This window comes from Pseudonaja textilis, chromosome 1 (assembly GCF_049901715.1).
Source record: "Pseudonaja textilis isolate UNSWEBS1 chromosome 1, rPseTex1.2, whole genome shotgun sequence".
NCBI classification, from domain to species: Eukaryota; Metazoa; Chordata; class Lepidosauria; order Squamata; family Elapidae; genus Pseudonaja; species Pseudonaja textilis.
This window is the reverse complement of record NC_141990.1, coordinates 213,566,940-213,594,641: the sequence shown is the minus strand read 5'-3', so window position 1 is coordinate 213,594,641 and position 27,702 is coordinate 213,566,940. Positions and strand designations below refer to the sequence as shown.

The following is a 27,702-nucleotide window of genomic DNA, read 5'->3' as shown; positions in this document are numbered from 1 at the left end:
GTTCTGCTCTGAGCTGCTGCTGCTTGTGTTTGCTTGTGACCTTTCTACGTAGGAAGGAATTACTGGTATTGTACATTTACTTATTTTATATAAAAGGAAGTTAATGGATCAGTCATCTGTGTGTTTTCTGGACTTGAATTCTGCTGCAAACTCTAACAGTTACAAGTCAGTCTGGTAAGTGTCCTGCACTCAGCAGTAGCCAACCCAAACCCTAGTCCCCTCCCACCACTCTCCTATTACAGTTCTTTTTTAAACGGTACCAAATTGGATTGAACCAGACTAAAGGGGAAAACATAAAAGCACCAGTCCCCGTACAAGTATGTTTTTAGTATCTCTGTACAAGGGTTAGGCAGTTGTTTTATTTTGTAAGAACAAACATAAAAGTGATATTTGAAGGCTTTAGATTCCAAAAACCAAGAAAGACACTCTGAGTTTCTTCTAAACAGTTTCCTTTATTGTTCCTCGCCCAATTTTATTCAAAATGAACTGATTCCTTACACCAGACCTGGGCATTTTATGACCCGAGGGCCACATTCAGCCCACAGATAAGCCCAACCAGGCCTGTGGTGTTGGTGGCATCTGCAGCAGGGGTGGGCTAGAGATGGGGCATCAGAGCATCAATAGAGGGTGGAGCATTAGTCCATCAGCATCAGGGGCAGAAGGATGGCAGCAATGGGGATGGTATGCAGCTCTCCACAACAGTCCCAGTTTCTCATGTGGCCTCTTGGGAAAATTAACTGCTCACCCATGACGGTTAAACATATCCTCTGAGAGCTCTTAAGGAACTTTTTTGAGTCTCTTCCAAACGTCACTGACATTTGCTCCCCTGGAATGTACTCCCTATCTTTTGGGAATCCAGACTTTATTCCACCACACTGCTTCCTACATTCTATTGCTACGTCTATAACAAGAGTGTAGTATTACTCTTCAATTACTATTATAACAATGTTTAACTTAGTCATAGTCAATTCAACATATCATCGTCTATACAATTACTATTCAATTACTATTACTGTTATCTATTACTCTATTTATATACTACACTCTTTTCTGTTTCTGTTACTGGCCAGCATGTAGAATTCTTGCACCTTTGTTACGTTGTCCTCTGTATTGCTGGGCTACTATACTTCTTTTCTTCTCTTTTGAACCATCCGCTCCTTCTGAAGAAAAAAATGCCTTGGCTGCTATTCTGTTTACTGTTTGTTTCCCACAGAGCTCAAAACACATCTACCTCCATTCTATTCTCCACGCCTGTGTCAAGGTTACCGCTTTATTGGCAACTCTGCCATGCTGACACTGGGGAAAAGGTTAAAGTAGAAAGGAAAGGCAGCAGCACAGGTGCTGGCAATTTTGTTCTAGCAGCCTTCTATACCTCTCCCACCCAGCCGCCGCCACATGCCTTACCTGTTGGCCTGACTGCAAGCCACTGACTTGGGTTGTTAAACTGGCAAGAAATGCCCTAACTTAATGACCCCCCCCCCACCTCCTTTAACTATGATAGTAGGCACTGCCAGGATTGTCATTGCTAAATAATGCAGTCATGCTTTACAATTGCATTGCATAATGACTGAAAGTCCAGTCTCAATTACTGTCATTAACCTGCCCTATACAATTCAAGATCAAGAGTAGGCTTGACACTCTAGTATATTCTGGCCTTTAAGGCCTAGCCACAATATGTAACCCTAGGACTTTTTTCCACACCTGATGCTCTTGATGAGCATGAGTGTACCATGGTAGATAACCTGTTATCTTTATAACATGGGACCCAGGTGTTATGTATTGAATGTATACAGTTGTGTAAGCCTGCTAAAGTGAAACTAACCTTTAGCTGACCCTCATTGTTCATTCCAACTGTTTTGGAGGGAAACTTTGAACATTTATATTTGGGTGGATTTTTCAAGCATTATGATTGGTTAAGACCCTATGGGCCCAGAATATAAATCACAGGCATTTGCCTGAAGTTCCTCAGTTCCAGTTTTGGGTCAATAAATGTTGTTGCAGCTATGCAGATCTGGTTCTTGCCTACTGAAGCCCACGATACAATACCAGGAAGCAGACCTTTCTTAGCAATGCCTGTCATTTGGAATAACCACCCGAAAGGTCTACATGGCCCCTAATCCGACTATCTTTAGAAAGGTTCTGCAACCTGACCCTGATAAATGGTGAACCACTTCAGAAATTTATATTATATGCTATTGAATTTTTTCCCCAGATACTTGTGGTTCTTTTATCTTTTTGGCTTCCATTGTTTTTGACATTATATAATGCCGAGAGCTACCTGGAGTGGAGTAGCTTTATAAATGTAATAATTTTATTACTTGTATGTTTATACTGTATAATAAGTTTATTATAAGTTTAAATAATGTTTTATAAATGAAGAAAATTAAGGGTACCCTACAAATGGCTTGGTTATGACCCTCAATCACGCTAAACATGTATACAAAATAATATTCTTTGGAGATGTGTAATTTGATAAACGTTTTCTCTAGCTGTATATTTAGACCTCTTCTGCTGATTATCGAACAAAGCAATACTGCCTGCCAATATGTCTCTAGGCAGTGAATGAAGCTTATAATGCAGAACAGAAATTTGATAATAGTAGTGTTCTGATGAAATTAAATGGGCAGCCAACTTCGCAAGCAATTACAGCACATAGTAGAAAATCTGTACTACAGCACACTTGGAACCCATCATTCAGCAGAAAAAAAAGGTAAGATAAATGGGTTATTAGGGCAGTATTTGAATACAAGTAATCCTTGAGTTACGACCACAATTGACTCCCCCAAATTTGGGTTGCTAAATGAAACATTTGTTAAGTGAGTTTGCCCCATTTTACCACTTTTTCTGCCACCATTGTTAAGTGAATTATTGCATTTGTTAAGTTAGTAACATGGTTGTTAAGTGAATCTGGCTTCCCCATTGACTTTGCTTGTCAGAAGGTCACAAAAGGGAATCACATGATCTCAGAACTGCAACCATCATAACTGTGAACCACTTGCGAAGCATCTGAATGTTGACCATGTGACTATGGGAAGCTGCAATGGTTGTAAGTGTGAAAAATGATCATAAGTTACTTTCTTCAGTGCTGTTGTAACTTTGAACGGTTACTAAATGCACTGTTGTAAGTCAAGGACTACCTGTATTCTAGTCCTCAATTAATGCTGCTCTGTTTACCAACCATTTCAACAGTGCTGAAAGAGTAACTGTGGTTAACCTCACATTTATGGCTGTTGCAGTGTCACTCCAGAGCCATGATCGAGATTTGTGTATTTTGCAACCATCCGGCATTTATGATCATCATAACTTCCCACAGTCAGGATTAGCCTGTGACAAGCAGAAGCAATGGATTTCACTGACAGTCAGTCAAATCTCAAGCCATGGTTATGTGGTGTCTCGTTTAACAAACATGGATGATTTTTTTTTATGACCATGGTGGAAGTGAGATTTTATATCCATTGTGGTCACTTGATGTCTTGCTTAATAATTGTGTTGCCTAGTGACAAGAGCTTCAACTGTAGTAAATGAGAATTTCCTGTAAGAAAAAACAAGCTGTAATCATTTAACACACAACAGGTTTAGCCAAAACAGTTGAGCTACACACCTTTAAGTCTCTGCATGTCCTAATGTAGTGGGCTGTGGTGCAGTAGTTCCCCCGCCTCAAAGAAAATGAGGCAACTGTGCCCCAAAGAGTGCAAGGCCTACAATAGGAGTCTAATTTTCCTTCTTATTTCAGGAATCAAAGAGTTACATTCTTGTTAAGTTTGGGAAAAGAGAGGCTGAACCAGAGCATGAGTGCAACAATACTTTATTATAACAATAAAGGGCTGACCGTGCTTGCCACGCCTGGAACTGGCTCGCAGCGATCAGCAACGGGTTGGACCCCGCAGCCTGCTTTTATAGCTGGCTGCTGGGGAGAACCAACCAATGAGTGAAGGGGAGAACGCCCCCGCAAAGTGGATGGACCTGAGTGAGAACTCCTAGAGTCCTCAGGACATAACACCCCTTCCCCCCAGATGCGAACACGCATAGTCTTTGAGGTAGGCAGGAGGTTTATGTTGGCGCCCGGAACGGCGCAGCTCTGGAACGCTGACTGTCCGTTCAGAGTCTGTCTGGGAAGGCAGAGCCGGGTAAGTGTCACCAACGTGCCCCTCGGTTCGGGCAGGCCCGGGACTCGTAGGGTTGGTCACTGGGGACGTGCTCCTGTAGACTGGATCGGGCTGGTCCGCCGTCTGGGCGCCGCTGTCTGTGTTCGGGCTTTCTGGAATGACTGTTGGTGTGCCCTGGTCGCCGGGAAGGATGTGGATGTGGGGTTGATGCTGAGACCTCCCGTCGCTTTGTGATTCTGGGTCCCTGCTAGTGTGGGTGTTGAGACGCCTCCACAGCTGGTCCAGGTGCCTTCTCCAGACCCGGCCGTCCTCCAGTCTGACCCGATACGACCTTGGTCCGGTGACGGCCATGATCTCGCCCGGAATCCACAGGGGGTCTCCAGCGAAGTTCCTCGCGAATACTGGCTCCTGTAAGATAAAATGTCTAACCCCCAATGAGGAAGCGAGGGGAGAGTCAGGGCAGTATTGTGGGTGAAGTCTGTCCAATACAGTCCTCAGACGCCTGCCCATCAGGAGCTCAGCTGGGGACTTGTTGGTGACTGAACAAGGAGTTGAATGCTGGCTCATCAGGAAACGCGAGAGTTTGTGGTGCCAGTCATCCTTGCTGAACCTAGCCAGGGCTTCTTTAGTGGTCCTGACGGCCCTTTCAGCCAATCCATTACTGGCAGGATGAAATGGGGCTGTGAAAATGTGGCGGATACCCAGGTTGGCAGCGAAACGGCTGAACTCGGTTGATGCGAACTGTGGGCCATTGTCGGAGACAATGGAGTCGGGTAGCCCGTGTGTTACAAACAGGCGTGTTAATACGTTGGTGATTGCTTGTGTGGTGGTCGTGTATAGCTGTGCTACGTCAATCCATTTAGAATAGGCGTCCACGACCACTAGAAACATCTTCCCATGCAAGGGGCCGGCCAGGTCGATGTGAATTCTGGACCACGGAGCGCTGGCGCTCTCCCATTTAGTAGGGGTGGCAATAGGAGGAGCTGGACGGGATTCCTGGCAGGGGTTGCAGGAGCTTACCCATCTAGCGATGTCCTCGTCGAGGCCCGGCCACCACACGTAGCTGCGTGCTAATGCCTTCATTCTCACGATGCCCGGGTGTCCCTCGTGCAACGCCTCCAGAACTCGGGTACGCAGTGAGGTCAGGATGACCACTCGAGTGCCCCACAGTAGACAGCCCTGCAAACTGGACAATTCCTGCATGCAGGTCTTGAAAGGTGTGAATTTGGTTTCAACATTGCCACCCGGCCACCCCCTCCTCACCCAGTCGAGCACCTGGGCGAGCGTTTTGTCTGCCTTGGTTTTAGCAGCAATGTCAAGGGCAGTGATGGGGAGGTCCAATTGGGTGACCTCAAAAATCGCGTGGACAGGAGCAGGGTCTTCAGCCGGAGCCGGCAAGGGACAGCGGCTGAGAGCGTCAGCGTGGGACAATGTTTTACCTGGGCGGTGTATGAGTCTGTAGGAGTAGGCTGCTAGGAAGAGGGTCCATCTCGTCATCCTAGGAGAAAGGACTTGAGGGGTCTGTTTGTCCCCAGCTAGTAGACCCAGGAGGGGCTTGTGGTCTGTGACCAGCTCGAAAAAATGGCCAAAGAGAAATTCGTGAAATTTTTTCACTGCTGCAACAGCTGCTAGAGCTTCCTTATCAATCTGGCTGTAATTACGCTCTGTTGCAGAGAGCGTCCTGGAGAAAAAGGCAATGGGAGCCTCGGCGCCATTGGGAAGCCTGTGGCTTAATACTGCCCCAATTCCAAAGGGGGATGCGTCTGCTGCCAGCACTAAAGGAAGGTTGGGGTCGAATTGAATAAGTACCGCCTCTGACGTGAGTAGTGATTTGACGGCGTGAAAAGCATGGTCTTCTTTGTGCCCCCAGTGCCAAGGTGACTTTTTATCCAGTAATCTGTGTAGGGGTTCAGCTACTGATGCTTTATGGGGCAAGAAGGACGTGTAAAAGTTCAATAGCCCCAAGAAGGCCTGTAGTTCAGTTTTGGAGGTTGGAGTGGGTGCCTCGTGAATTGCCTTAACCTTGGACTCCAGGGGGTGAATGCCTGAGGCGTCAATTTTATAACCCAGAAAGTCCACCTGTCTAGTGGCAATGGCGCATTTTTCTTTTTTAAATTTGAGGCCATGCTGTCTGAACCTCTCTAACACTGCTCGAACTCTCTGGAAGAGTTGGGGTCTGTCCCTGGCCGAGACTAAGATGTCGTCGAAGTAGGGTACTACTCCAGGGAGGCCCTGTAAAATCCGCCCATGAGGGATTGAAAGATACCTGGGGCAACACTTACGCCAAATTGGAGACGCTTGCATCTGAAAGCACCCCTGTGAGTGACAATGGTCTGGAGTTCCGCTGTTTTGGTTGTCAACAGGGAACTGTTGATACGCTTGAGACATGTCCAATTTGGCAAAAATGCTGCCAGGTTCAAAAGTATGTAATAAATGCTGAATGACGGGCACTGGGTAAGCGCTAACTTGTAGAAACTTATTGATTGTGGTCTTGTAGTCCGAGCAAATTCTCAGGTTACCGTCTTTTTTGAGGGGTGTGACAATGGGCGTCTCCCATTTGGCGAAATCTGTTGGCTCAATGGCCCCTTGTTTTAATAGTTTATCCAATTCAGCATCTAGTTTTGGCCGAATAGCGAATGGTACCCTACGCGGTTTTAGCCTGATTGGGACTGCCTGGGGGTCGACTGAGAATGATATAGGGGTACCGTTATAACACCCCAACTCATCGCTGAATATATCTGAGTAATCAGCGAATAAGGAGTCAGTGTCTGAGGTTGAGACAGCATGGACTCCTGTTAGCCCTAGGCCGAGATGGGGAAACCAATCGAGCCCCAATAATGTAGGGAGATTGCCGTTAACTACCACTAGAGGTAGGTGACCTTTAAAAGCTCTAAAATTGACAAGGAACTTGCCTCTGCCGATTACAGGAATGGTCTTCCCCTGGTAGTCCTTCAGGCTAAACTGGCACTTCTGGAGCCGGCTAGTGGACAGGCTGGGCTGGAGCCTCTTGAGGGTGTTCCACGAGATAATTGAGAGCACTGACCCTGTGTCAACCTCCATGCGGCACGGTTTACCTTCTAAGGAAACGGAGAGAGAGATTTTACTAACAGTGTGGCAAGTGTGCTTGGCATGGTGGTGAGTGCGACAGTTCAATACTTGCCTCTGCGGCCCCGAGTGTGAGAAGGGGGGGTGCCTTTGTGTTGAGCTTTGAGGGGCTTGGCAGACTCTCGCGATGTGCCCCTTTTATGGCAGTTATTGCAGGTGGCTCCTTTGAACTTGCAGGTGGCCCTCAGATGAGATCCACCACAGGCTAGGCACAGGGTGATGTGCTTGGGTGGACCGATGTTTTCTTGTTTGGCTCCTACCTGCGGCCGTCTGTCGTTGGAGAGGCAGTGGACGTCGTTTTCATCACTCAGGGATTCCTCTGCTACCACCTCCTCGGAGTGGACTGGAATTGATGTCAGCTTGGCAGTCGGGCCATGGATTTCGGTGGCTGAGTGCGCTGCCAGTTCTGCTGCTAAGGCCTCCTCGACTGCTTGTGCGAGATTGAGGTCTTTTTTCGCGAGGAGGCGCCTTTGAAGGTGTAGGTCCTTGACCCCGCAGACTAGTTGATCGAGGAGCATGTCCTCCAGGTAGGTTCCAAACCCACAATGCAATGCTGCTGTTCTGAGGGCGGCCATATACTGATTGATGGTCTCCTTGTCCGCTTGCTTCCTCATACGGAAGGTGAATCTCCTGGCAATCTGTGAGGGCCTGGGAGAATAGTGGTTAGTGAGGATTTCAAGTAGCTCTGACCAAGGAACGTTTTTCAACTCACGTGGAGCTACGAGGGCTGTGGCAGTGTCGAAGACGATGGCTCCACAGTAGATCAGGAAATACGATTTTTTCCGATGCTCTCCAGCATCAGCCAGCCCAATTGCATCGATATAATGGGTAAAACGGTTCTTGTATGATTCCCACTTCTCCTCATCCGGTTTGAACGCTGGGAAGACTGGATTGGAATTCATGGTGCTGGGGCCGGTAGAACAACCTGTGGACAAAATCTCTCTGGGGCAGCAGAAAAAATGTTCTAGTGCCTGTGGCAGGCAAGTGATTTCAGCTCTGGAGAGGCTTTTCGCAATCCTCTCTCTCTCTCTGGGTTAGCCACGTTTGGCCGTCAGCCATTGGCGGCGTTTGAATTCGCGCCTGTGTGGGCGTCAGTGACTTGACTACAGCACCGTGCTGTGCCTTTTAGGTTTGAAATTCAAATGACAGCCGTTTGAATTTCGCGCCTAAACAATGAGCGGCTGCGGCTCGCAGCGCTTCACTTTCCCTGTAGCTGGGCTAACAAGCGGCTACAGATGCTTCTAACTTTCGTTCTGACCGCTCTCTCTGGCTGCGGATCAGTGTTCGCTTCTATTGCTTGCTGGCCGCTTTCTCTGTCAGCGGACCAGCGTTTGCTCTTTTTGTTTGCTCTTTTTGCTTGCTGACCGCTCTCTCTGGCTGCGGATCAGCGTTGCTCTTATCGCCGGCCGATCTTTCTCTCTGGCTGCGGATCGGCGGCTAGTGACTCAGCGGTTGCATGGTGCTTCTGGTAGCCATCCCATCCTCGTCGCCAGTGTTAAGTTTGGGAAAAGAGAGGCTGAACCAGAGCATGAGTGCAACAATACTTTATTATAACAATAAAGGGCTGACCGTGCTTGCCACGCCTGGAACTGGCTCGCAGCGATCAGCAACGGGTTGGACCCCGCAGCCTGCTTTTATAGCTGGCTGCTGGGGAGAACCAACCAATGAGTGAAGGGGAGAACGCCCCCGCAAAGTGGATGGACCTGAGTGAGAACTCCTAGAGTCCTCAGGACATAACAATTCTTCTTCTCACAGTTCAGATTCTTATCAACTCCCCTTCCAGCAACTGGCACCAAAGTTTCTCATGGGGTTGTATGCAGACCTAATCAATATGAAAATGTAGAAATTTCTTATGAGACAACTAGTATATCATAGGCAGCTTTCAATGCCACATTGTACTTTCTTCACCTGCGACTTACATATTTGCTTTTCTGTTCCAATACAAGCCAGGAGTTATCAGTTGGGTCACTATTTCTATTTTGTTTTCAGCCTTACAGGTCTGTGGCAGATTGTGATCTTGAGATTAAAATGCTGGTAACATAATTTCAGGATACAAGCCCTGTGGGCTTTATTTCATAATAAAACAGCCATTAGTATGCTGAGAATTGTTTTGGACCACAGAACAGTTATAATGAATTATAATTTTTGCCAGAGAGGAAGAGAACTGGTGCTTGAAAATGAGAGCGAGACAATTTTCTTAGGAAACAAACAACTTGAAGCTCATGTTCTCCAGGGACATATGACTCAGATTTCGCTTTTTGACATTCATTCAGAAGCTGGGAATTATTGTTGATCTGGCAAAAGGGCAGGTAAAGTAAATGTAGGGGTATCATTTATGCAGTAATACTGGTTTTTGTCCCCCACAAAAATATTATTAAATATTGTATTATACAAATACAACTTATACAGTTATGGAATAAAAATGCATTAAAAAGAATAGGGGTGTGTGTGTGTGTGTGTGTGTGTGTGTGTGTGTGTGTGTGTAGATAGATGATAGATAGATAGATAGATAGATAGATAGATAGATAGATAGATAGATAGAGATATAGATACATAGAGATATAGATACATAGATATATAGATATATGTGTGTATGTGTTTGTGTACATGTACAAACATATACACACTCACACATATATCTCTGTGTTGAATATATAATTAATGTATAGCATATATAACAGAGGTGGTATTCAGCAGGTTCTGACCAGTTCTGGAGAACCGGAAGCAGAAATTTCGAGTAGTTTGGAGAACAGGCAAATACTACCTCTGACTGGAGATTTTACAGTTTCCTTCTCGTGCCATGCCCACCAAGCCCACGCCCACAGAACAGGTAGTAAAATAATTTGAATCCCACCACTGATATATAATATACTGTATAAATTATCTCTATCTATCTATCTATCTATCTATCTATCTATCTATCTATCTATCTATCTATCTACATATACATACATATATAGATATATACATATCGTGTTTCTCCAACAATACGGCCTCCACCTATAGGAAGGCCCAGCATGATTTCTAGGCATGAGGTGAAATTAAGCCCCACCCCCCAAATTTAGGCCTATTTAATCCATGCATTTCCCTGCCATTTCTCACATAGTTCGTTAGAACTAGATGAGGTGAAGAGAAATGGGGGGAAAGGGCGGGGGTAGGGAGAAAGCTTGCCTTTAGGAGTTCCCTGCAGGTAGCCTAGGCTAGAATACCCCGATCTACTGATAGAACATCAGCCGATAGAAGCTCCCCAAAGGCAGAGTCCCCAGTCACTCTGGGGTGAAGCATGGCTGCCCGTGTCCCCTCGCCATTAGGCAGTGTCTTTCGGGCAATAGAAGCTCCCCAAGGGCAATCACCAGCCACTTCGATCAGCCAGTAGAAGAGGCCTCAGGGCAAGCACACACGCACACTCCCCTCGCCGCGAAGCTGTTTCTATCGGCCGCCAAAAGCTCCTTTGAAGGCAGAGTCCCCAGCCGCTTTGGGGCAAGGCATGGCTGCCCGTGTCGCCTGACCATTAGGCAGTGTCTTTCGGGTGATGGAAGCTCCCCAAGGGCAGTCACCAGCCACTTCAATCGGCCGATAGAAACGGCCTCGCAATGAGGGGAGTGTGCGTGTGCACTTGCCCCGAGACCGCTTCTGCTGGCCGATCAAAGTGGTTGGTGATTGCCCTTGGGGAGCTTCCATCACCCAAAAGACACTGCCTAATGGCGAGGGGACACGGGAAGCCATGCCTCACCCTGAAGTGGCTGGGGACTCTGCCTTTGGGGAGCTTTCGTTGGCTGATAAAAATGGCCTCATGGAGAGGTACGTGCGTATGGGCCGCTCTAGGTGGGGGAGGAAATTAAGTCACCCCCCCAAAAAAATGGCTAGGCCTTATTTTGTGAGAAACACGGTATTGCATAGTATAACTAATCAAGAAGAGAAGCAATCTAGAATTAAAGAGAAACTTCCTAACATTGAGAACAATTAACTAGTGGAAGAGGTTGCCTTAGAAGTTGTGGTTGTTCCATCACTGGAGGTTTTTAAGAAGAGACTGGACAGCCACTTGTCTGAAATGGTATACTAGAAAACCTCCAAGGTCCCTTCTAACTCTATTCTGTAGTATATGGAACAATATATAGAAGGGAACTTGGAGGTCTTCTTGTGTGTTCTCATGGGAGAGGATCTTTTCAATTATTTACTGTACAAAGCCTTAGATCAAGTCCACCTGAGCCCTTAACCATATAAAACTTTCTAACTCCAACAACAACCACCCTTTTGCTCTATGTTCCAAAAATATAAACTATAATTAAACTATATTTGGGGCCTCCTTATAGGTTTGAAGGAAATTCACTCTGACTTCAATAAAACTTCTGAAAAATTCAACCATTAAAGAAAGCCAAAGAATTAAATAACAAATAAAATCCAAAGTGATTAAAAGATGAGCCCAACCCAAGAGTCCATGAAGGCAACATTAGCAGCCATAAGCACAATGGAATCCTACAGCTCCCAGTTCTTGACATCTGCTTGCAAAAAAATTCCCCCCAGCTATACAGGATACATGTGGATAATCTGACAATCTCTCTTTTTCTACAGGGATATTGCAGCAGCCCAGTTCTTTCAAGTAAGCATCTTTTTGGCCACAGTATGTTCCTCTCTTTATTTTTTATTTTTTTTATAAATAAATTTTATTAATTTTACAATTAAAACAAACCAACAACATACAGAAATGAAAGAAAAGAAAGGAAAAAAAGAAGAAAATAGAAAGAAAAAATAGAAAACAATTAAAAACATTCTCATCTTCAACAGTTTGTAAGATCTCTTTTTTTTAAAACCCTTAATTTATGCCATATACACACACCTAATCCTTACATATAACTGTATATCACTACTATGGGTTTATCCTATTCTCTTTTGCCTTATAGTGTAAAGTCTATCTTTGGTCTATCCATTTGTACCAGCAGTTCCAGCTATTGTAGTATATTGAGGTGTCTTTATTTTTTAGTGCCAAAGTTAATTTGTCCATTTCTGCACAACTTGAAATTTTTTGAATGATCGTTTCCTCTGATGGAACCTGAGGCTGTTTCCAACATTGGGCAAAAGCTAATCTGGCCGCTGTCAAAATGTGTATTATTATGTATTTCGCTTTTTTTGATATTTGTTTGTCAAAGATACCTAACAAAAAGGACTCTGGTTTGTATTCGATCTGCTCTCTTGTCATTTCTTCCAGCCAAATTCTAATTTTCTGCCAATATTTTTGAGCTTCTGTACAGGACCACCACATATGAAAAAAAGTTCCCTCTTTTTTTTTTTGCATTTCCAGCAATTCATATTGGGGTGCATCTTCGCTAATCTCGAAGGAGGAAGGTGCCATCTATAAAACATTTTATAGGCATTTTCTTTATATGCTACCGACTTTGTAATCTTATTGTTTCTATCCCAGACCTTTTCCCATTCTGTTAAGGTGATACTACGTCCTACATTCCTACTCCAGGCAATCATGTTCCCTTTTACAATTTCTTCTTCTAATTTGACTTCTAATAAATAATTATAAAATTTTGTTATATTTTTTTTTGCCTGATCCTAATAAAATTTTATCTAATTGCTGGAGCTTGTTGTTGATTCCGAATTCTTTCTTGTCCTGTTTATATCTACTTTGAATTTGAAGGTATGCTCACTGATCAATTTTTTGTCCTCGCTCTTGAAGTTCTTGCCGCGATTTCAAATTTCCTTGTGTATCCAATAGGTTCTTATATTTAATCATTTTAGTGATATCCAGATTATTGGGGTGGATCATCACCTCCATTGTTGAAATCCAGATTGGTACTTTTAAATAGTGGTTTTTCCGTATTTTCATCCAATTAGTTAATGAGTCTCTGTTTAGATGACTGTGGAAATATTTCTGACTAGTTTTCCCTACATCCCATAAAAAAGCATGCCACCCCCTTTGCAAATCATGGCCTTCTAAAAATAATATTCTCTTTTTAGTTAAATCCACCCATTCCTTCAACCATACTAAAGAGGCAGCAATATAATACAACTTCCAATTTGGAAGTGCCAGTCCTCCACTGCTCTTCATATCCTGCATTGCCTTTAAATTTATTCTAGGTTTTTTCCCTTGCCAAATAAATTTAACAGTTATTTTGTTGAGTTCTTCAAAAAAAAATTGTGTACTTTAATTGGGATCGTCTGAAATAGATATAGAAATTTAGGAAGAATATTCATTTTAATGGCAGCGATCCTGCCTAATAATGAAAGTTGCAGCTTACCCCATTTTTCTAAATCCTTCTTTACCTGTTGCATCAATTTATCATAATTATTTCCCTTGAGTGTCTTACAATGTGCTGTCAACCATATTCCTAAGTATTTAGCTTTCTTTGTCACTTGTATTTCCATAACTTCTTCTAACTCTATTTTCTGTTTTTCTGTTAAATTTTTAGTCATTAATTTAGTTTTCTTCCTATTAATTTTGAGTCCTGCTACTGCTCTAAATTGTCCTCTTTCTATTGGTTCCTCAATGAAAAAAATCATATCGTCCGCAAATGCTTGCAACTTATATTCTTCTTTCTTAACCATTAATCCTTTTATATCTGGGTTCTGTCTAATTCGCATTAATAATGATTCTAATGATAATATGAAGAGCAGGGGTGAGAGTGGGCAGCCCTGTCTGATTCCTTTTTCTATTTTCATTGAGTGGGTATATTCCCCGTTTATTATAATATTAGCTTGTTGTGTATCATAAATAGTTGTTATAATATTTTCAAATTCGGTGCCTAAATTCATATTATAAATTTTTTGGATTAAAAATTGCCAATTTAAATTGTCGAAGGCCTTCTCTGCATCTAAAAACATAAGTACAATTTGTTTTTAGGGGTGAGCTTCATAAAATTCTAAGACATCTAGTACTATTCTTAAATTGTTCCAAATTTGTCTGGTCGGGAGAAATCCATTTTGGTCTTCATGTATATGCGCGTTTAGCATTCTTTTTAGTCTGCTTGCTATAATAAAAGTAAATATTTTGTAGTCGGTGTTTAACAGTGAAATCGGCCTATAATTGTTTATATATTGGGGATCCGAATTCTCCTTCGGGATCAGCGAAATCAATGCCCCCCTCCATGAGTCTGGCATCCTGGCTGCCAATAAGACATCATTAAAAACTTCCACCATAAGAGGTCCAATTTGTTCTGCAATTGCCTTGTACAGCTCCCCTGGAATCCCATCTGGGCCCAGGGGTTTTTGTTTTTCTGGTTCTCTATTGCTGATTTCAATTCCAACCAAGTGATGTCTTTGTTTAATAGTTCTACCATTTCTTCCCCAATTGCTTTATCCTTCACTTGATCTAAATAGTTTCTTATTCTATCCTCATTAACATCTTCCTTTTTATATAAATCTTCAAAATACTTATGAGCAATTTCTTTTTTTCGTTCTATCTCCTGCTGTATATCCCCCTTTTCATCTATTAGCTGATATATCAATCTCTTTTCTTTCCTTTTTTCTAGTTTATAAGATAGCCATATTCCTGGCTTATTAGCATGCTCAAAATAAGTTTGTCTAGTCAGATTCAAATTTATAATCATTTTCTCTTGTTCAATTAAATTCAATTTATGTTTAGCTATCATTATCTGATTTTGCAATTTTGAATCCTTTGAGGTACTCTGTAATTTTTCTAGTTCCTTAATTTTTTGTTGTAATTTATTTTGCTGGGCATATTTTTCCTTATTCCTCTTGGCATTATAAAAGATTGTTATACCTCTTATTACTGCCTTCATTGTATCCCAAATGTTTTGTTTCGTAGTTATTCCATTATCTTTTTCCATTAAGAAATAATTTAATTCCTCCTTGAGTTTGTTAGTATATTCTTTTTCTCTTATTAATTGATTATTTAATGTCCATCTTTTCTTTGGTTTTTCCCTACCCTTCCATATTATCTGAATTGGATTATGATCTGCCCATTCATTAGGTAAAATTTCAATCTCTTTTATCTCATTTGCTATTTCCCCATTCATCCATGCCATGTCAATTTGTGTCCATATTTGATGGGGATTTGAGTAGAATGTGAATTGTTTTTTCTCGGGGTGTAATCTTCTCCATATATCAGTCAAATTTAACTCCTTCATCATTTCCCTGCAAATCTTGGGAAGCTCTCTTTTCCCCCCGTTATTCTTCTCCCCATTACTGTGGTCTTTTTGATCATCAGCAATAGAATTGACGTCTCCCATGATACAAATATTTCTTTTTTCCAATCCTACTATTTTTCCATAAAGATGCTTAAAAAACTCTTTTTGATCTCCGTTCGGGGTGTAAATTACCACTAAGAGAATTGGGATAGCATTAATCCAGATCTGCAAAACCAGAGTTCTTCCCTCAGAATCTGACCATATTAAATCTGCTTTCAAATCCTCTTTAACATATACTGCAATCCTTTTCTTTTTCCCCTGTCTGCTGGTGCGGTAAATAGCTTCCCTAATTTCGGACATTCTAAGTGTTTTTCATCAGTTTATATGAGTTTCTTGTAGGCATATTATATCAGCATTTTGTTTGATTAGTTTGAAGCGGTGGAAAGACAGCATAATGGTATGATGGGAGGCCTGTGCTAGGGGTTGAGTTAGGACTGACCATGTAGCTCCAGTGTCTACCAGGAAAGTTACAGGTTTGCCTCCAACATTTAGCCTGACCATAGGTTCTGGGAGGCTTTCTGAACCCAGTCGGCCTCAGTCCCATTCTTCTACCTCCGCCAGGCCTATTAAAGGAGTTCTCCCTAGACCCCTTCTATTATCTTGCCTTCCCCAGCTCCTTCCCAGTGGTTTTCTGAGGCCATTCTCTACTATAAAGCTGAGGTCTTTTGGAGAAGGCCTACCTCTGCCTTCCAGCCTTTCTTCCTTATTCCTTTCAGGACACTCCCTTTCCAATGTCCTTGCTTCTTACAGAAGGCGCACTGATCATGTCCTAACCCTGGTCTGCCGCCCCTCAGCAGACTAATTCCCTGCCCTTCGGGGTCCACATCATGGCTGCCACCATTAGCTCAGCTTTTCGTTGCATTTTTTGGTCCTTCTTTCTTTCCTCCTCCTTATCCCTGTTCACAAAGACTTTCCTTGCTACTTCCATGAGTTCACTCATGGGTTTTCCTAAAGCCCCCTCTTGCCGCTGCAATTTACGTCGTATGTCTAGCGCCATCTAGGAGATAAATGCCATAGTCAGCATTCGCGCATTTTCTGGGTCTGTGGGATCAATGGGGGTGTACATGCGATGGCATCAATAAGACGAGTATAAAATGCTTCTGGGCTCTCAGTGGGTTCCTGCAACACTAGAGAGGGTTTGGACATATTGACTGTGAGTTTTCGTGAATGCTGACTATGGCATTTATCTCCCAGAGTGCGCTAGACATACGACGTAAATTGCAGCGGCAAGAGGGGGCTTTAGGAAAACCTAAACCATATACAGGATGGCCTGAGTGCATTCCAACATGTACTAAAAAGGCCACTGAAGTTGCCAGGGCATTACTTCACATTATAATCCCCAGATATGGGTTGCCCTCTAGAATTTCATCAGAGAATGGCCCTGAGTTTATTCATAAGGCTACTCAACAATTAGCCAAGGTATTGGGTACCACTTGGAAACTCCATTGTAGTTTTCATGCTCCTTCTGGAGGCAGGGTGGAAAGAGTTAATAGAACTGTTAAGGAAAAGCTTGCCAAAATATGTCAGGAAACTCATCTTAAGTGGACAGATGCTCTGAGTCTGGCTCTAGTTGCTATTAGGTGTGCCCCTTGAAAGGACATCTTGCTCTCCCCATTTGAGTTATTATATGGCCGAGTCCCCAATTTAGTTTGCTTGAATATTCAAAATAATGTACAAATCTCTGATACCATTAGATTGCAACAACTTCAGACCCTTAATTATATAGTCCATAAATTACAGTGATATGTATTAACTTGTAAACCCCATGTATTGGTGGCCTCTCCACATAATATAAACCCGGGACAAGAGGTCTGGGTTAAGGATTGGAAACGGGAAACCTTGAGTCCGAAGTGGAAAGGGCCCTACACTGTTGTAATGTGTTCTCCCCTTGCCGTTAAGGTGGCAGAAATAAAATCATGGATTTTATTATGAGTTAAATTTTATTATGAGTTAAATTTTATTCATGAGTTAAATTAGCAGCCCCTACCTGTTGGAAAGTGGAATCCCACCAGGATCACCCATTAAAAGTAACTCTGCGAAAGGAGAAGAGGAATATCTCCCCTTGTGGTGACACACCAGAAGCCGTCCCTCTACCAAGGGGAGACAGGAAACATCAGGCCCTTGCAGGCGTTACTCCGGAAGCTAACACCCATTGCACGGACCTCCCTTGGAAACTCAGGTCACGAGTTAGGAAACACTAGAGCCTAACAGTCTTTGGAAAGGGGGAATTGGTGATAGTATGGAGGCTAACGAGAGGTTGAGGGAAACTTCATGCATCCGCAGGGGTCTTATGCCTTCCGTATGGCTTGTAACTATTTTGCTGGTAGTTAGTGTTGCCATTAACTCTCTATACCTATATGAAGTATTAATGCATAAGAAGAGTAGCATGAATAAGGAAATACCCCTGGATGAGGATGCAGTAGATGAATGATACTCACCAGACCCCTCTGAGGATGAGGAACCCCCACCTCTAGAAGATGGCAAAGAGATTAGGTCATGTGACAAATGTTTTATGGTACGGCCCACAGGAAGACATTTTACTTATAGTGTAACCAGGTTTCCTAATTGTTCCACCACCAACCTTCTGCAATGTGAACATGAGGGAACTAGGTATTGGCAGTGCGTATATAACAATACAATAAGATGTCATCTTCTCCGTACTCCCTGGGTACCACTTAAACATGTACACATCCCTCGGAATGCAAAACATTCTGTGCATTCAGTACAGGTGGGGCCTACGATTGATCGGTGTGATCAATGCAAAGATAGTAAAGGAGCCCTCAAGTACAGAATTGGTAAACCGTCCTCTTGTATGCTATTTAATCTGACCTCATGTCAACACGAGTCATATGCACAGCCTACAGGTATAATCAAAGTGACAACAATAGTTAAACGGTGTATTGGAAAGGAAGGTATATTATTTTATGTGGATGACATAGCCCTGCCAACTAATTATTGGAATAATCCTAGATGGAGAGCCCCCACTGATCCCCCACCCTATAAGAAGGATCCAAAGCATGGTAAGAGTAATGATGTACGGCTGGAAAAACCACAGGTTTTTGTCCCTAAAACAAAAATAAGAAAGTCACCGGGAAAACCAAAGGTCCCACTTGCTAAGGATCTTTCATGCCCTAACAATTGTACTGTATGTCTTAAGGTTATGGTGAAAGGGAGGATAATTACTACAACTTTGGTGTATCACACCCATTATACTTGTGCGGAAAAAGCAACCCCTTGTTGTTATAATGGAACCTGGTATTCTATTTGCCCTCAAAAGAATGAATGTTATGACCCCAGGGTGAGTCCGGCCCAAACGTGACTAGTAGCTAGAAGTCGAGGTGATGTAACTGGCCCAATTGTCTCTCAAACATGAATACTGTCACCTACAAGTCCGGCCACCATCATATTTGACATTTTCAAGGTAGCCATGTACCCATTTTCCTGTAGTACCGACCTATCTTGGCACAGAACGTATGCACTAAATGATGTCTACATCTGTCCCGAGAGTCACCCACATGGTTGCTCATTAATCGGATTAGAATGCAATCACCATCAATGTTATACCACAACTGAACTATGCTGCAGGCATTGGGGTTGTGTGGAATGGGCTACCTACAATTCAGATAAGGGACAGGGGACGCACCTCCAGGTATCAAGGATAATGCAATCAAAATCTTGTACACTATACAATTGTAATTGGGTCAACATTACCATACCTAACCTGCAGTATTGGGTTAAGTGGTTTGGACCGGTAATGGGGGTTAGAGTATATGCAAAAGGTACTGATCCAGGAGGTCTTATCCACCTGTCTATAGAAACTCAAAAACATCCTGCTAAGCCTAATTATAGGTATTTTTCTGAATTCTGGCAGGAGGTAGACATAAAGTTCCAACCATCGCAGGGGGCATGAAACCTTTTCCTGGAGCTAGCTTCCACCATAGCTCACACACTTAACATCAGTAACTGTTACATCTGTGGGGGTACAAAAATTGGGGACCAATGGCCGTGGGCAGCACAGGAATGGAATTATTCAATTGCTTACAACCTGTCGGCAATGCCAAAGCACCAGCCGTTCTCTAGATGGGAGTTAACTGACCCCATTGTAGCCCAATGGTGTTTAGTCAACACGAAGGGCACAGGGCCTTCTGTAGGAGAAACAGAGTGCCTGGAAGCTCATGAATGGAACTGTACTACTAACACTTGGGAATACTGGCCCAATCGTACCAACCAATTTTGGGTGGACTATTTTCTGTATAACATTACTGTGGCCCCTCCAGGGGTACATTGATATGTGGTGATGTGGCCTATAGTACCCTCCCCTCTAACTGGAAAGGTGCATGCACTTTAGGAATTATTAACCCTTCTTTCTTTATGCTACCCTTGAACATACCTCAAGTCATGAACGCTGATCAATGGCAAAGCAGGCAGCTAAAGGCGGATTACAAAATAGGGGACTGGGCGGATGATGAGTGGCCCCCGGAATGAATAATTCATTATTATGGGCCAGCTACTTGGGCAGCTGATGGCACTTGGGGTTACCGTATCCCAATATACATGTTCAACCGCATTATTAGACTCCAAGCGGTTGTGGAACTGATTGCCAATGAAACTGCTCAATCTTTGCGTACTTTAGCTGCCCAGCAGAGGAAATTTAGGGATGCAGTCTATCAAAACTGCCTGGTTTTGGACTATCTCTTGGCAGCTGAAGGAGGTGTATGTGGCAAATTTAATTTTACTAATTGTTGCCTGGAGTTTGATGATGTGTGTGAAATCATTGAGCAATGGGCCAGACGCATAGAGAATCTTGCACATGTACAAAAATGGACTGGATTTGATTTTGGTGAAATATTTGGAACTTGGTTCCCTAAATTGCCTGGTCTTCAGGCAATTGTTGCACTAGTTGGTCTCATTGCAGCCGGGTGTGTGATTTTACCATGTGTCCTCCCTATCTTTGTAAAGACAATTTCCAATAGTCTCTCTCTGTTAGTGGACAAGAAGTCCATTGAGAAGGCTATGGCCCTTTGGGTAAATGATCAGGTATATGCTTATGAGGAGTTAGCCCCTTTGTGTGAAACTGCACAGTAATCACTAGATTAAGGTGAAGTTTCAAAGGGGGGAATGAAGCGGTGGAAAGAGAGCATATAAAGTACATTTTCATTTTATATAAAGCATATATTTTATATTTAGTATGGGTTAACAAATTATATTTAGCAAAGGTCCCTGCTTTCCTATTGCTGTGCTTAACATTAACAGTATGAAAAATTACCAGTAAAGGATATATACATTTAACAATTCCTCAGGAATCCCTTGAGTCTGAACTTTGCTTTTTATATAAATGTATTATGTAATTATGTAATGCCACAAAGTTGCTGAACTAAGGGAACCAGCTATGTTCCTATGAGAAAGGGTGGGCATGGAAAATGACAAATGGTGTAAGATAACTGAGTAATGGAAAATGTATTTTTGTATTTTTTTTCACTTCCTCTATAGCTTATCTATATTAACATATATGTTACTTCTCCTTTTTGGTAAAATATAGTAAAAGTAACACCCAGCCTAGCCTGACATCATGATATGTATAAAAGTAATAGATGAGGAAGAGCTGGGGGTTCAGAATTTGCCATGCTAATGCTCTGAACACTTTGCACAAATAAAACCTGTATTCTCCCACCTTTTGTGGTCTTGTGTCCTGATTTGGAAGCAAGATTGCTGCAACAAGTTTAGCTAATATCCTTTTCCTTTTTATCGTCGAGTTTAAACCATTTATATTAATTGATAGTAGTTTTTCTTCTTCTTCCATTTAATTAATTCTGTTTTGCTCTTTGTCTTGTAATGACTCCGATCTCTCCTTGTGCCTGAAGGTGTGTAGTTTCTTCTGTCTCCTGATGTAAATGAGTATTTCCTTGATTTCCTACAGTTCCATCTTTATTTTTGTAATAACCGTGATCTTCCTGGGAGTTTGTTTCCAGTTCCTCCTTACTGCTCTGGTCTTCCAGACCCACCAACCCCTCATAGAATTCCTGGGCCTTTCCCATGGAATCTATTTTGATTTTCCTTTCTTTCCAAGACACCAACTTCCCTTCTGGGATTAGCCATTTAAATACAATTCTTTCCTGATTTAAGTAAGCTGCTAAGAACTTGTAGTCTCGCCTTTGTTCTCTTACTCTTCTTGGTATTTGTTTGAGAATCAAGATTTCTTTACCTTTGTATGTGATTGTTCCATCTCTGGACATTCTATAAATGATATCCCGGACACTCCTTCTCGTAAATCGTATATGGACTTCTCTTGGGCATTTGTGGCATCTCACATAATTAGTGCTAACCTTATAAACTTCATCAAACTCCCTTAAAATGTCATCTTTGTCCTTTTCCAATAATCCAGCCAGTATTTCTGCCATTAGTTGTTCCAGGTCTTCTTCTCTGGATTCCACTACATTTTGGAATCTCAAGTATGTAGCTGCCTTGTCCATCTCTAGGTAGACCAGTGAGTCCTCTATTTCTTTACTCACGTTCTTTAATTCTTCATCTACCCTTTCTAATTTCCTTTCAGTTCGTTCAGTCCTTTCCTCTACCTTTTTTATTGTTGCTTCATTTTTCTCCAAGGCCTGCTGTAATATTCCAACTTTGTCGTCTACTTTAGAGATGTCCGCTTTCATTTCTGCTTTTAATTTCCCCATCTCCTCTTTTAGTTCATTGATATCTGCTCTCGTCTCGTTATGGTTTTTCATCATTGTTTCTTGAAGCTTCGTCATCGATTCCTGTAAAGTCAGCAAAATTGATTGGATGTTGGCATTTGAGATATTGGCTTGTTTCTCTACTGGTAATGTTTCTTCTATGGTTTTTTGTGCCATGGGCGAAGTTGTTGCCAATGTAGTTGTTAATGTTGGGGTGACCTTCCTTCCAGTTTTCAGAGCTGTGGTAGTTGTGGAAGTCATTTCTTTTATTTGTTTCTGTTGTTGAACTATATTAATTATATTATCCCAAATTAACATTCAGTGATATAATCTCTGTGTTAAGATTGACCGGTATCTAATTACTTAATCTATCTATATGCTGGGTAGCTGTGTTCTTAACTGGTTACTGGAATATATATATTATTTTAAATCCAAATTCTAAATCAGATATATAATTTTGTGGGGTCTGTGCTCAACCTCTATACTTCACTTCATGTAATAAATATTTATATAATAAATATTATATCAAATCCAACTATATTTAAATATTATAAATCTATATGTGTATTTATCTAACCTTATCTTAAATATTAAATATTCTTAAACACAGACGATATTACATTCATAATTATGGTCACACAATAAATTGTAATATTAATATATAGAACCCTATACTTATTAAGTAACTAATATTTAATGTTCTTACTATTTCCCCTATATGTCTAGTCAAAATATAACTATCACTATTATTAATAAAGCAATTAAATCAATTAGTTGAATTATTTAACAATCTAATACAACATCGATATTCCTTTACTCAATATGCATATTTATAATCATTATAAAGAGAGAATAAAGAAAGAGAGATAATTCATCATGCCAAATAGTAAGGAAAAAGGAAGAAAAAAAATTGATCAAATGTATACAGAAAAAGGGGAGTAAGGGCAAAAGGGGAAAAAGGAATTTAGAGATAAGATTTTGGTTTTCCGTTTCCAAATTTAAGAACTTTCACTCCAAACTCACCAGAAGTGGGGAGGTAAAAATGCTGAATAATGACTGCAGTTATGGGGTATCTCCACTCATTCGAAAGCTTCCAATTTTACTTTTTATCTTAACGTTCCTAAGATCAATTGTCCTGGTTTTCTTCAGATGAAACCACCTCCTCAAATAGATCAGTATTCTCCCAAAGGTCTGTTAAGTGGTTTATATTGATTATATCAGTTATATTGTTACGATAATTTCAGGATTTCTAAGTATCGCCTATGGTGCCGCGCTGTCTCTTTTCCGTCGACTTCGATCTTCTTCCCGTCTCCGCTTTAATAAAGTCTATCAGAATAAAGATCAAATGGGATAGTCGGAATCCTCCACGACTTCAAGATTCTTTCCAGACGCTAGCCTCCCAACCTCATAAATTTCCCTTTTTACTCATTATTGTCCTCACTCTCTCTTCTGTCTGCCAAACCCTTTCACTTTCACTTGTCTCGCATCCACTTTTGGCCGCTTTCTTTTAGGGCTCCAGACAGACACTTGTAATAGCCTAATACAAGTCTATGACTTTCCAATCCTCCTCTCTGCCACTAATTTTCTCTACCACACTCTTCTCCCAACGATCTCACAAACTGTCACTCACTTGCTTCTTTACATCGGTGGCAGTCCGGACTTCGGAGACGCCATTGGTAGGAGGCTGTTTCTTGCTCGTTGGGCTCTGGAGGGCTCCTCTTCGCTGCAGGGGGGTTGCCTTCCCCACACTGCAGCCTGAGTCTTTCTCGCACTGACACAAATCTCTCAGGGACTCAAGCACCCTCAAAAGATCACACCAACCACGGGAAGAGATTAGCTGAAACCACGGACGGGCTTCTGCACCTCTGTTCGTCCTTGCCTTGCCACTGGAAGTTATGTTCCTCTCTTTAATGAACCTCCCAAAAATGCTTACCGAAGAGCCACAGAAATGTTCCATTTCAAGGCAACTAGAGAGTGACTGTCCTCCAGGCCTCAAAAATAACATTGGGATTTATACACCACAAGCATAGACTTTATGAGGAGCTACTGCTCAACAAATGAAACTTCTGACTAGCAGGCTTTTAAACAGAGTAGGCTACCAGAAAGGCTGAAAACAACTGAACTTCCAGTGTAAATATCGTTTTCCTTCAAGTTCTGAATAAAAAAGCAATAGATCAGAATACTTTTGCTTGCAGCTAATATGTCATGTATCAACACAGTGGCATGCATTAGCTCACAGCTCACTGATGAATTATCACAGAAAAAAAATTAAAGGAAAAGACAAATTGAAATGATATTTAGCAAATGTCTAATCCACCCTTCAGGGGAAGAAACCCCCCACCCCCCACTTCTCGGGGCGTGGAGCCATGTAGAATACCAAACAAAATAAAGGAACTCTGAGTTACAACTTTTATAAAGAATAAAGAAAATGCATAAAGGGGATAAAGACTATACATCAAGGATCAAAATAAAATCTGAGATCCTCAAAGGCTTGGGAGAAAACAGTACTCCTTGTCCAGAGCTCAAATGATAGATAGAATTGGTCAGGGGTAGGATTCAATTTTTTTAACAATTGGTTCTGTGGGTGTGGCTTAGTTGGTGGGCGTGGGTTGGTGATCATGTGACTGGGTGGACGTGGCTTGGTGGTCATGTTATTGGCTGGGCGTGGCCAACTCAATTTCACTCACATCGAGGCACGCATCTCCTCGTCTGGCCTCTCAAGTCTGTGGGGATGCTGCAACAGTTGTAAGTGTGAAAAATGGTCATAAGTCACTTTTTTCAGTGCCATTGTAACTTTGAATGGTCACTCCACACAAGCAAAGTACCAGCAAAGGAGGGGGAAAAAAAACTCCAGAGATGTTCCTGAGACAGGAAGTCTAGTCCTGCCAAGAATGTAATAAGGGTTAACGGACAGGCAGTTTCTGTAAGCAACACCAGAATGTTTCCTTCCTGCCTTCCTTACAGGATTAGGCCAGTAATTTTTACTAACAACCGGTTCTCTGAACTGCTTAGAATGTTAACAACCGGTTCTAGCAAATAGGTGTGAACTGGTAGAATCCCATCCCTGGTATTGGTTTAGAACAACTCATAGTAGTTCAGCAGCAAAAGGGATTTTCTTACCCTAACTGACTCTCCATTAGGGACCCATGGCAACTGGCAGAGCCAGTTTTAAGGCTCTTCCCAAAGGCCAGAAGGCTGGGGGAAGATCTCATATCTTGGGCCAAGATGTTACAAAATGTGGGAGCTATGGCAGAATAGGCTTTTCTCCTAGACCCCACCAATTGAAATTCCTTGGCCGATGAGGTCTGTAGTAGGTCTCTACTGGGGTAAGCTGATTCCAGTGGGGCAAGATAATTCCACGGATATTCTGGACCTTTAAAGGCCTTTAAAGGTTTTTATAATAAGTTACATATAATAAGTTACATAACGTACATCAAGAAAGTTCCCAAGTAAAAGAAAAGCATATAATTATGAAAATAGATCCAGATATTCAGATCCCATCCTGCAGTAAATATTTCAGAGGGTATGACTGATGAGAGCATACCAGAACACAACAGCACTTACAATTCTTAACATCCCACCTTAGCTTCTGTCATTCAAGATGCGTGTGAAGGCAATTAAGGAAAGGCTATATGGAAAACTGACCTTTAAACCATGCAACAATGGCTAGACCACTCACATAGCTTTCTTTCATTTCTTCATACACACACAGACGCATATAAAAATACGCACACTTTGTCAGCAACTGACAATATACCACCATTGGGGGAAGGGGAGGGATCATGGAATAATGTAGAGAAGGAACTTTAATTGCAGTCCTATAGGCTTCCTTTTTAAAATGTTTAAAAATAAATGGACCTTTAAAACCCTACATGGCATAGGTCCATGCTATCTGAGGGGCCCCTTCTTCTCCTTCCATCAAATCTACTTGTCCCATCAGCTCTGCAAGGAAGGCATGCTCTGTGTCAGCTTTGGAAGCCATATTAGCACCAGAAACTTCCATGCTACCACATTCCTGTGCTTGGGAAATTGGGAGGGGGGATTTTTGTAGAGTGGTTGTAGTTAGACATAATAGCCTGCTTCTTTGCAGTCAAGGTCATGTTATTCCTGCACCTGGAAGAGGAGCGGTTTAAGGCATGTCTCAAGAGGGAATGGAGGGGGATTGGGCCATGTGATGGAGCAATGGGTGTGGGGATGGATTTTGTGATTTGTAATTATTGGAGGAAAACCCGGAACTCTTAGATTCGGGTTTTCCCAGATGTTGCCAGTATGACAATTCTAATAAAGCGGAACTTTGAGAAAATGCCTGTCTCGGAGTTTTGGTGTTGGAGTTTGTTTTCTTGGAATGCTGATACTCTGGGACCCATCTGCGAAGAAGTTCTGTCTGAAGGAACGCAGGATGTGAGCCTTTTCTGCTCTGACACTTGTCCTCTGGAACGTCATCCTTCCCCAGATCAAATTAACCCAACATTTATTGCTTTCTGGAAAGCCCTTAAATTGTGTTTTCTTTTTTTCAATAGGCCTGCGGATCGCCTGGAGGTAGTGAGCCCATCTGTTAGTTTTATTATGTGTGATATTCGCCCAATATGGTTAGTTTTTATCTATGTTTATTGTTTTAATTGACTTTAATTGGTTTCATAATATTTTTAATACTAGATTTCACTGTGTGAGATACAGGGCTATATACATTTCCCAAATAAATAAACAAAGCCTTCTCCAGAGTTAGCTTTTTCCACCACCCCATAATGTGTTCAGATTAAAAAAAAAAACCAGGGAGTTTGATTACTATTCAGTTCACAATAACTCTCCAAAACATCTACATGACACTAGAACCAATTACATTTCCTGAAATTGGGACAGAATGCTGTATATTACACATAATCTTAACAAGGTATATTCAATGATCACAGCTTCTGATAAAGAAAAATGATTGCAGCAAAGTGTGGAATTCAGGCAGGAACAGAGGGCTCCTGCTGTAACATTCAGTGATTAATAACATGCAAAACCTTCTCTGCACACCATTATGTCCTCTATTCAATGCGACATCACAAGCACATGATTTTCTTTTTTTTTAAAAAAAATTACATCCTGCCTTTTGGACATGCTACAAAAAAAGAAAACCCAGCATCTTTCTGATGCCCTCTTCTTCTTTTTTTTAAAGGTATAGTTCTAAAGTGCTACCTTTTAAGAAAACGGCATTCTGTGTTAGCACATCATCTAGCAATATCAATGGGACAATAGCACCCTTTGAGTGGATTACAGGAATTTTGAGCAGGCAATAACTTCGAACAATGAGACCAAGATTATTGCACTGTTGAACTCAATTAAATGGGAAGGTGTTTCTGAGATACAATAAAACGGCAACACAAGACACTTGCAATTTGTCTTCAGGACAGACCCATCGCTCTCAAGATTGAACTGAGACATCTGCTCTGGGTGGAAGTTCAAGAGGGGTGGCATATTGTGCCCAGGCAATTCATCTGTCACAAATGCCTGCTTCTACTGTCATCGCCACAGGTGCTTTAACTCAATTGCAGCTTTACTCTTTTCTGCATCTGCCTCTTCTGTGTGAACTACAGGCCAACCAGCTGGGTCCTCTCATTCATTTCTGATGTACCTGGTGAAAACAAAACCAAACAAAGCAAAACCGGACAATAAAAAATT

The 27,702-nt window shown here is 42.0% G+C and overlaps 1 long non-coding RNA gene across 1 annotated transcript; it reads left to right on the top strand.

The window, feature by feature from the left end:
- LOC148128015 (uncharacterized) lies at positions 1-27,702 on the top strand. Its single transcript, XR_015741303.1, has 3 exons — positions 1-174; positions 26,559-26,627; positions 27,200-27,702. It is a non-coding gene; the product is annotated as an uncharacterized LOC148128015 (long non-coding RNA).